The sequence below is a fragment of the Artemia franciscana genome, chromosome 5, assembly GCF_032884065.1.
Source record: "Artemia franciscana chromosome 5, ASM3288406v1, whole genome shotgun sequence".
Lineage (NCBI taxonomy): Eukaryota > Metazoa > Arthropoda > Branchiopoda > Anostraca > Artemiidae > Artemia > Artemia franciscana.
Genome location: NC_088867.1, coordinates 48,156,317 through 48,166,316, shown reverse-complemented (window position 1 = coordinate 48,166,316; position 10,000 = coordinate 48,156,317). Strand labels below are relative to the sequence as shown.

Below are 10,000 nucleotides of genomic sequence, written 5' to 3'. Positions count from 1 at the left end.
TGGCATCATTTTAACAACTTGCTCTCCATCAGCTCCTACAGAGTTATGGGAAAAATATAAGTCAAAAATGTCCGAAGATATACTCCATCGAAAACAGTTAGAGACGTCAGATATGACTTTTGATTTTACATCAAAAATTTATAACTACACTTTAGTTATTATAGAAGATTTGTGCGTACGTATGGCAAACAAACCACTTCAGGATTTGGGAATGCCTTCACCTAACCGTGTCGCTGCTGTTTCGACATGTGTAGAATTGGATCGTGAACAAAGTTACAGTACAAGTGATCTATTGTCGTATGTACAAAATAACATTTCCAAGTTAACGTCGGAACAAAAAGACATTTATGATACGATAATGCATTGTGTCGATAACAACGTTGGAGAAATTTTCTTTTTGGATGCGCCAGGAGGTACTGGTAAAACGTTTGTGATAAAACTGATTCTGGCATCAATTCGATCAAAAAATGATATAGCGTTGGCAATTGCGTCGTCCGGAATAGCCGCAACATTGCTGCCTGGTGGAAGAACTGCTCATTCCGCTTTGGAATTACCTCTGAATTTGCATTCTACAGAAACTCCCACGTGCAATATTTCCAAATCATCTGGGATGGGTAAAGTATTGCAGCAATGCAAACTGATTATTTGGGATGAGTGCACAATGGCACACAAAAAATCGCTCGAGGTTCTGGAACAATGCTTGAAAGATTTGAGAGGGAAGTCGAAACCCTTTGGCAGCACATTAATATTGCTTGCGGGAGATTTCAGGCAAACATTACCTATAATACCTAGATCAACTCCTGCAGACGAAATGAATGCTTGCCTGAAAAATTCTAATTTATGGGCACACGTAAAAATATTAAAATTAACTACAAATATGCGTGTCCGATTGCAAAACGATGACTCTGGTCAAACATTTTCAGATCAATTGCTGGCAATTAAAAACGGAAAGCTCCCAGTAGACTCAATTTCAGGACGTATGCAACTACCTGCTGATTTCTGTAATTTAGTGACGTCCAAAAATGAATTGATTGAAAAAGTATTTCCGAATATTCTAAAAAATTATAAAAATAATAAATGGCTAAGTGAAAGAGCGATTCTCGCACCCAAAAATATAGACGTCCACGAAATCAACAATATTGTTTTGACCAAGATTCGAGACCAGGCAGTCCTTTACAAGTCAGTCGACACAGTTTTGGAACCAAATGAAGCGGTTAATTATCCATCTGAATTTTTAAATTCTATAGATCTTTCAGGGTTTCCACCACACGTGCTACAACTAAAAATAGGCGCACCAATAATACTTTTAAGAAATATCAACCCACCAAAGCTTTGCAATGGCACGCGACTTGCCGTAAAAAAAAACAATGGAAAACCTAATAGAGGCCACAATCTTGACAGGGCCTTTTGAGGGTGAGGCTGTTCTTATTCCTCGCATTCCCATGATTCCAACGGATCTGCCTTTTCAATTTAAAAGATTGCAATTCCCAATTCGATTAGCATTTGCAATCACCATTAACAAAGCTCAAGGTCAATCATTAGAAAAATGTGGTATAGATCTTAATACTGATTGTTTTTCCCATGGACAATTGTACGTTGCATGTTCGAGGGTCGGTAAACCTGACAATCTATTCATATGCAGCGACAATTGGACAGCGAAGAATGTTGTATATTCGCAAGTTTTACGCAGTTAATTTGTATTGTATCTATCTATCTATCTATCTATATAAAAACGAGTTGTGTGTATGCATGTTTGTTTGTTAGTTTTCACCTTTTTTTTTCTCTTTTCATTTATTATTTCCTTTTTTTGTTTTCATACGTAGTGATTTTATCGACCCAGTAATCCTAGAATGTTGCGAGAGGGTTCATTCCAACTAAAATTAAAAGTTCTAGTGCCCTTTTTAAGCGACCAAAAAATGGAGGGAGCCTAGGCCCCTTGCCGCTTGCGTTTTTTCCCAAAGTCATCAGATCATAATTTTTAGATAGCCATTCTGTTTAAATTAGTCGAGAACCTAATAACTATGTCTTTGGGGGTGAATTAATTCCCCAGAGTCCCCTAGGGAGGGGCCGCAAGTTACAAACTTTCACCATTGTCAAAGTATACCATTACTAATTACTAAATTTGTCCACATATAAGTGGGTTGTCCCCTCCTCAGCCCCTCATACTTTATGCAATATTTAGAATTTTTGTCCTAACTGTTTGAGAACGACTGCTGAAACACAATGTTTGATGAATTGGCACAAGAAGGTTTTAAAAGCACAAAAAAAAAATTAAAAAAATTCAAAGTAATTCTCGAAAACAGTAAGCGATGCACAAAGAACTTGACTCAATTGGAGTTTGACCCTTCCCTATATGATGTTTTGTTTCAATTCCTGACTAATACAGTGGATACTTATGTACCTGTTGGTTGAAGTTTCTTAAAGGAAGGCACCCAAGAATTATAACTCGGACAGGGCTTTAACTGGGATTTTATTTCGGAATGAGCATATATGAAGTCACAAAGACAAGGCTTTGGTGGTATAGCTTCAAATAGCCTTCATACGTATTAATTTGTACTTTTCCTTACTATCATTATTCTCTGAAGTTAAGTTATGCATACAGACACTTCCCTTGGTAGAATCCTCCCCCATGAAAAGAGATTATATTTAACTCAAAATCGAATTACTGATACCCCTCCCGCACTCAAAAGTGTCACAAAAGATCTCATAAGTGTATAACCTGGTATCTAGACCGCCCTTAAATCCCCTCGCCGCTCCTTATAAGGCCAAAAATGGATAGTGTGAAATTCAGCAAGATGTGGGGGAAAAGGCGGAAGGGAATAGTAGTGAGAAATTACTAATGGACAAAAGTGTCAGGATAATTTTTTCCAAAAGGGTCCGTCTGGAATTATTTACCAGATGAGCTGACCTGGAAAAAGTTTGCTTTTGCTGGTTCTCATTTTCTTAAAAGTCATTTTTGAAACACAGATTTTAAAGTTAAGATAGTATGGGTCATGATTCATTGCACCCAAAGTCCGGTGAGGAAGTTCAGTTTGATATTATTATTAAACAAAAAAAACAATTTTTTTTTATAAATGAAAGTCTGGAGCGACATTAAAACTTAAAACGAACAGAAATTACTCCGTATATGAAAGGGACTTTTTCTTCTTTAACGCCTCGCTCTTTTCGCTAAAGTTCGACTCTTTCTCTTATCTCTACTTTTTAAAACAGTAAAAAACTTTAGCGTAAAGAGCGGGGCGTTGAGGAGGAAAAGCCCCTTTCATATACGGAGTAATTTCTGTTCGTTTTAAAGTTTAATGTCGCTCCTTACATTCATTTAAAAAAGCTTGTTTTTTGTTTAATTTCTGGTCGTTTTTAAATAAATACATTTTGATCTTGGCTCTCCGAACATAAACAATTACAACGAAATTTGCATATTTATTATTCTTTTGCTAAATGGCTTTCTCATAGTTTTAATCGGAAGATTTTGAGAAAAAAGGAGCGAGGGAGGAGGTCTAGTTGCCCTCCATTTTTTTGATTACTTAAAAAGGTAACTATAACTTTTAATTTTATACGAACGGTTTCATAAGTAAAAAATATTCGAAACTTACGAATTAAATTACGTAGCGAACTTCTATATTCGTATGTTTTTATTGCGTATATGAGGGGGCTCACCCCTCGCCGATACATCGCTCTTTACACGAAAGCTTAAATTTTGTCCCAATTCCTTAAGAATGACCCCAGAATCACAAAGGCAGTAAAATAAATAGTTGAAATTACTAAAAATACTTTAGCATAAAGAGCAAGGCATTACAAGAGGTAGACCCCTCATATGTGTAATCATTTCTGTTCGTTTTAATGCTGCTCCTCACTTTCAGTATAAAAAAACTTTCAATATCTATTTTTCCATTCTTTTTTTAAATAATGCTAGAAAATCCTGCACCCCTTCATTGACACATCTCTTTCTCCATGAGAAGTTCCTCCATGGAAAGATCCTCCCACGTACCCCCTTCCCCTCAACTGTCCCCCCAACCAAAAAACTTCCCCTGAAGACGTCTATACACTTTTCAGTAACAATTGCGATACGTAAACACAGGTCAAAGTTAGTAACTTGCAGTCCCTACCGTGGGGACTGGGGGGAGTAAGTCATGGCTAATTGTAGAAAAAGAGTTACTAGAGTTACTAGATTGTAGAATAGTAATGACCTCAGACCAGTGAATCAGTACCTGATTGTCCTGGCAAAAAAGAATGGGCAAAACACATAAGTCCTAACCAGGCAACAATTTTTGACCTCAGAAAGAAATTTGGATTAATAATTAATTAGGATTTCAGCCCATAAAGGATTATACAGGAATTTAGACTATCAGTAAAAACGACCATTAAACAGGGATGTATGCAATGGAAGAATAAATTGTTTAAAAAAATATTTTTGCGTCCCACCCTGGCTCTCATTTTCATTTTCTTTTTCAGCTGCAAAATGCCATACATGGTTTGTTGTCAAATATATTAATTAAAGCCACTATGATTAGAACCTTGGATTAGAACCAAGCTGGTGCAACAGATCCAAGATAACAGAAGAGTTATTAAGCGTCGTTCTAAGGAGCTTCGGGCTCTCCACCATTCCTTCATATGTCTCTCAGAGCATTCCTCCTCTAGCCGTAGAAAACGATGACTAAAGTTACTTTGAACTTTAAACTGAAATTTAAGGAAAAAACTTAAAAATTAAATAATTTTTATCCCATAATCAGCACAATTAGATTCTATAGAAAAGAGAACATTTTAAAAAGACATATGATAGAATTTTTTTTCCGTGAAAAAGACTATGTCAATAAAAAATGAAAAGAAATAAATATAAAAACTTTTTCACAAAAAAAAGTTTTGTCAAAGAATAGTAAAGAGCCTCGTTGAGCCAAAAATGAGTAGAAGTAAATTTAAATAGTTTTCCAAGTAGTAAAGCTAGTACAAATCACCATAAACAGGTGGATTAATCCCAAAACAAACAGAAATTAAAATAAATGACCTTTCTGGTTATTTAGTTACAAATAACCTTTTAGAGTAGGGCTGACATATTAATTTCTGTTTATTTTTTATTGACATGGTCTTTTTCATGGAAAAAAATATTTATAACTTTTTTTGTTTTTCTATTAGACTCCATAGTTTTTACCTTGAAGATTATTTGACTTTATTTCTGCTCATTTTTGGCTTAATGATAATCTTTACTTTTCTTCAAAAAAACTTGTTCTGTATGTTTTCCACTAACAAATACTATCTGTAAGTAATTAAATAAAAAAAATTTATGAAAAAAGACACCTCTTTTTAAGATTAAATTTAAAATAAAACTAGTTTTCTTTGCTGAAAGCAAATAGCAACCTCGAACCTTAAAACGAACAGAAATTATTATGTATATGAAAGGGGATTTCTCCTCCTCAAGACCTTACTCTTTACGCTAACATTTTTTTTTATAGAATTTTAGAACTTATTGTTCAAATTAAATGGTCATTGTATTTAAGAATCGTTCTTAAAGAATTAGGACAAAAGTCAAAACTTCAGCGTAATGAGCAAGGTGTAGTGGAAGTGGAGACTCCTTTCATATACGTAATAATTTCTGTTCGTTTTGCTTCCTAATGTTCCTTTGCAACAGATTATGTTTCTTCCCACTTTCAATTAAAAAACGTGTTTTTAAAATTTAGTTTCGGATCATTTTTAGATATTACTGGGAAATCCGGCTCTCTCTCTATGCAAAATACCGGTACTTGAGTATTATACGCCACTCAAGTTTACGATGCATAAAACTCGGGAACAAAACGGTTTTTTCGTTAGTTTCTTCATTGCTTTAGAAACAAATTTGGGCTATATATTTGCATATTAGGGGGAGGGGTAAAGTATAGCGGTTATGCATACAAAATGTGTTATGTACAATTATATTGCTAATTATGAAGTAAGAATTATTTTCTGACTTTAAACTTTCCAAATGCTTTAGCCCCCCCCCCCTATGTTAAAATATATAGTCCAAATTATATATTTCCCATCTATTCTGTCACTTATGTTATTCTGTCGTATTTGTCGCGCTAGGCTGAAAGAAACTAACAAAAACCAGTCTAAAGTTTTACACAGTGTAAACTTGAGTGAGTGGCGTGCAATACACAAGTACCAAAACTCCTTCTTCCTATGGAAAAAAAATTCAATTTGGAAAATTCTCAAATTTGGAAAGCTTTATTTTCCACGGGGGTATTTACCGGAGGGCATTTTCCGCAGGAGGAGTATTTTCCGTGGGGGTGTTTTCCACGGGGGGGGGGTATTTTCAGGGAGATATTTTCCAAGGGAGGCATTTTCCTCGGGAGGAGGGGTGCGCATTTTCCGGGGATATTTTCTGAGTGGGGTATTTTTCGGGAGGGGGTATTTTTCTGGGGGTATATTCTGAGGGGTTTACTCAGGGGATTTCTTGGGGGAGGGGCGTAAATGCCAGGGGAGAGGTGAACGCCAAGATTCGTCTAAAATGTGGAATGCCAAGGTTATTTTCGGTTAGTGGTGTCAATTAACGAAAATATAGGTTGAGGATCCAAAATTTATTTTCCAGAAGCTAAGGAGGGGTGGTGTTTTTTTTTTATTTTCTTTGAAAATAGACAAAGAAAATCTTTTTTCAGTGGGGATAGCAAAAAGAGGTATTTTTCAAAACCTAGGCAGCGTTGGGGGCAAGTAGATCTAGAAGGTGTAAAATATTCCCTACAACCCCCTCCCTAATTTCCAAATTGTATTTTCGGCTCGGACAAAAATCGATAGAAAAAGTAGTATAATTAGCAAGATATTACCAGTAAATACTACATGAGGGATAATTGTTTGCCAATTTTAGTGCTCAAGAAAGCCATAAAGTAATATACATAGGTATCTCCATATTTTTATGTTCTATCGATACTGCTGCTCCCTGAATTCATTTCGCTAATTAAGCAAAAGTTAGCAATATAAATGGAAGGAAACTAGAGACTGATGACCTACAATACCCTCTCCCCTTCCTAGTCATGAGGATTAAACACTTTATTTTGCTTAAATAATGCAAATTTTCTCTACTTTGCGCACAAGGAGAGGCTTAGACACTATGTATTTTATTTATTGGTCTTCCTAAGGTACCACGATTTGCAAGCTGCTATCCAGATATTGGATTTCAAGGAGCTCTGACAGGACTAGTTTTAGTCCTAACCAAAAAAATAATCATGTAATTTCACAGTCTCGGGTGGAATATTTTATTGAAAACTTAATAAGCAAACTAGAATTATTATTTTAAGCTCTTAATGCATTTGCTCTCCGATAATCAAAGTGGATTTAAAAACATGCAGATAAGTGATCATTCCACATAATAAGACCTTCCTAACTTTATCAAATACGAAGAAACATCCTCCGCCATGGCCTTTCTACTTTTTACATCTATACTACATCCACATCTACTTCAGTAATTACTCTTGAAGGAATATGAGGAGTAGCGGTTCCAGGCCTGGGCATAGGGGCAGCCGCCCCCCCCCCTATTTTTCGAAATTACTTCGGTGCGTTTTATATTTTTACATTCCAATTAAGGTGCATTGCTCCTCCTCTAGATTATTAGGCCTGAAACCACTATATTGGTACACTTTGGTACCCTAATCATAAAGGTTACAAGTCTTTAATGATTCCATTTCGAACAAGATAGAACATGCCTTCTTCTCTGTTGAAAGGCTGGTGAGGCATAAGGAGGAGGGGCTGTTGGAGGGATCACGGGATTCATTCATACCTTGAATTTTCCAGATTGAAAATCAATGCATGCTTCTGATAGATGTTAAGTGCCAGTAAAAAAAAATTGGCATTTGGAGAACAGTTGGTGCCGGTTCCAACATTTTTCAATTTCACACCAAGTGAGGTTCTAGTTCATCTTTACGTCATATCTTACGTAAAGAGTTAGTCCACGGCTTGGGCTTAACTCGCCATCCCACTGAGGTGAAAACTTAATTTGTTTTTTTCACCATGTCACCAAAAATCTATAGTTTTGAATTAAATATCTTTAGATCACATTGGGACTTAGCCAGTTTTGCACTAACTTTGGGCATAGCTCATTTTCACACACACAAAAATAAAACTATATTTTGATTATTATTCCTTTTTATATATATATATATTTAAGTATGCTGAATGTGGAACAGTTAATTAAATAATCTGTCACATAAAAGTCTTGAAGTTGGCTTAAATATTAATTAAACCATCCATTTTCAGTGATGACAATTGCGGAAGTGAGCAGGGGATGTCCCCTAGATTTGTGATTCCCCTTAGATTTCGACCAATACCTTTCTTGGGGGTATTTCCATTAAAAAGCGTTATTTTTATCAGAATATTAAAATGAGAACGACAAGCTTGCCCCCCCCCCCAAATTTTCATGAATTGACGCCACTACTAATTTTTAGCATATATATCAATGAACTATTGATAATGCCCAGAGGAACCTCCTTCCCCCATAGCTCATGTAATTCGAGTAAGGACGCCCAATGGTGCTATTTATTAAGGACGGGTGTAAATTAGTCAAAAAAGCAAAGCCAGGTAAACTAAGCGAGAATTATAGGAGAATAAGGGAAACACAGTAAGATTTGTTTCTTTTAACTGAAAACATTGCGGAATAAGACTTAATGGCAATGATTCATACAGAAAATTACCGATGAAGGAAGAAAATGAACAGTGGGGCTGGTTGACGCTTCTTGATCGTTTCGCGTTTCGTTCGAACTTAAACTTTCTTCTTCAAGGCTGTTTTGGTTGTCGGCAGAATAATTCTCAGTCTGAAAGAACAAATAATTAACAATATATTTGATGTTTTTCAACGATTTCCAGCGCTTGTTGAGAAAAAATCGCTGATTGCCAGAGAAACAAATAAATTTACTAATTTTGATAATATTTAGTCTTTCAGTCCCAATGCTACTACGTAGAAAAACAGAGGATAGGAGAAGAAATTACTCGTAGCAAGGTTTGACTTGAACTACCAAGCACAGTGAATACCAATAGATAAATTTCGTTCGAAGTCGGAGAAATAGATAAATTTGTGAGTTTAGAGACCGTTTGTAAATGAAAAAGTCCCAATGGCGAACTGACGGAAAAATGTCAAAACTAGAAGGAATAAATTCGCAACAAGCTTTGTCTTGTCGTACCAAAAACAATGAAAGGGAAATAGATGGGTTTCATTCAAGAACATAGAAATAGACAGAATTATTTATTTAGAAATCTTTATTTGGAGGTCACGAAGTCTTAGTTTTCTTCAAGTTAACAAATTGTTATAACTAGCAGGAATTATTTGCACCAATCTGCCTTTGCTGCCAAGGACAGTGAAAATGAGATCTGGCTTTTAGAATTTGGTAACTGCAACACAACTAAATGTGCCTGAAAGATCGTGAAATTTGCGAATTCCGTTCTTGATGGAAACACCTCAATATGCACTTGCCTCATTAAAGTAGTTCCAAACACCAAATTAAAAAAAAAAAAAAAAGGAACATAAGAAAATAAGCTAAAAACAAAATATACTAAAATATTCAACAGGGCTTAAAATACGGCATTGGACTTTGCAGTTTCTACTAATGGTGCTGATATATGTTTCATGGCTTTTTGGATAGGAAGTGTAATGAGGGTGGGGGGAGGGGCTGGGACACCTTAACCTTTAACAATGTTTGGCTTCTCTTTGAAGGTGCAGCTGTCTTTGGGGAAATTTTTACTGGGTTGAAATTGTCTAAAGTACCTCTCCATAGGGGGGGAGGGGGAATTTTTCAAGGGAGAAATTCTCCATAGGAGAGTTTTCCACCGGATAATTTTTCTATTGGAACCTTTTTGTTGTTAAGTTTCTACTAAGGTTGGGGGTGAAGCTATTTAATAGAAAACTTTTCCACAGATGAAAGGATTTTCGGTATGATTTTAAAGTCAATCAGATATTAAAGTCTTTTTCAAATGAAAGCACGCTAAGAAAAATTCCCCTGGAATCGTCCGCAAGGATATTTTCGGGTGGAATTTTCAGCTAGAATAGCGT

General features: G+C 35.7%; 1 long non-coding RNA gene across 1 annotated transcript in view; it reads right to left on the bottom strand.

The window, feature by feature from the left end:
- LOC136026784 (uncharacterized) overlaps positions 1-8,769 on the bottom strand; it is a 26,490-nt gene extending 17,721 nt beyond the window's left edge. Inside the window, exon 1 of the long non-coding RNA XR_010617426.1 lies at positions 8,649-8,769. This is a non-coding gene — a long non-coding RNA (uncharacterized LOC136026784). The remainder of the gene's footprint in view (positions 1-8,648) is intronic.
- Between the last annotated feature and the right edge of the window lie 1,231 nt (positions 8,770-10,000).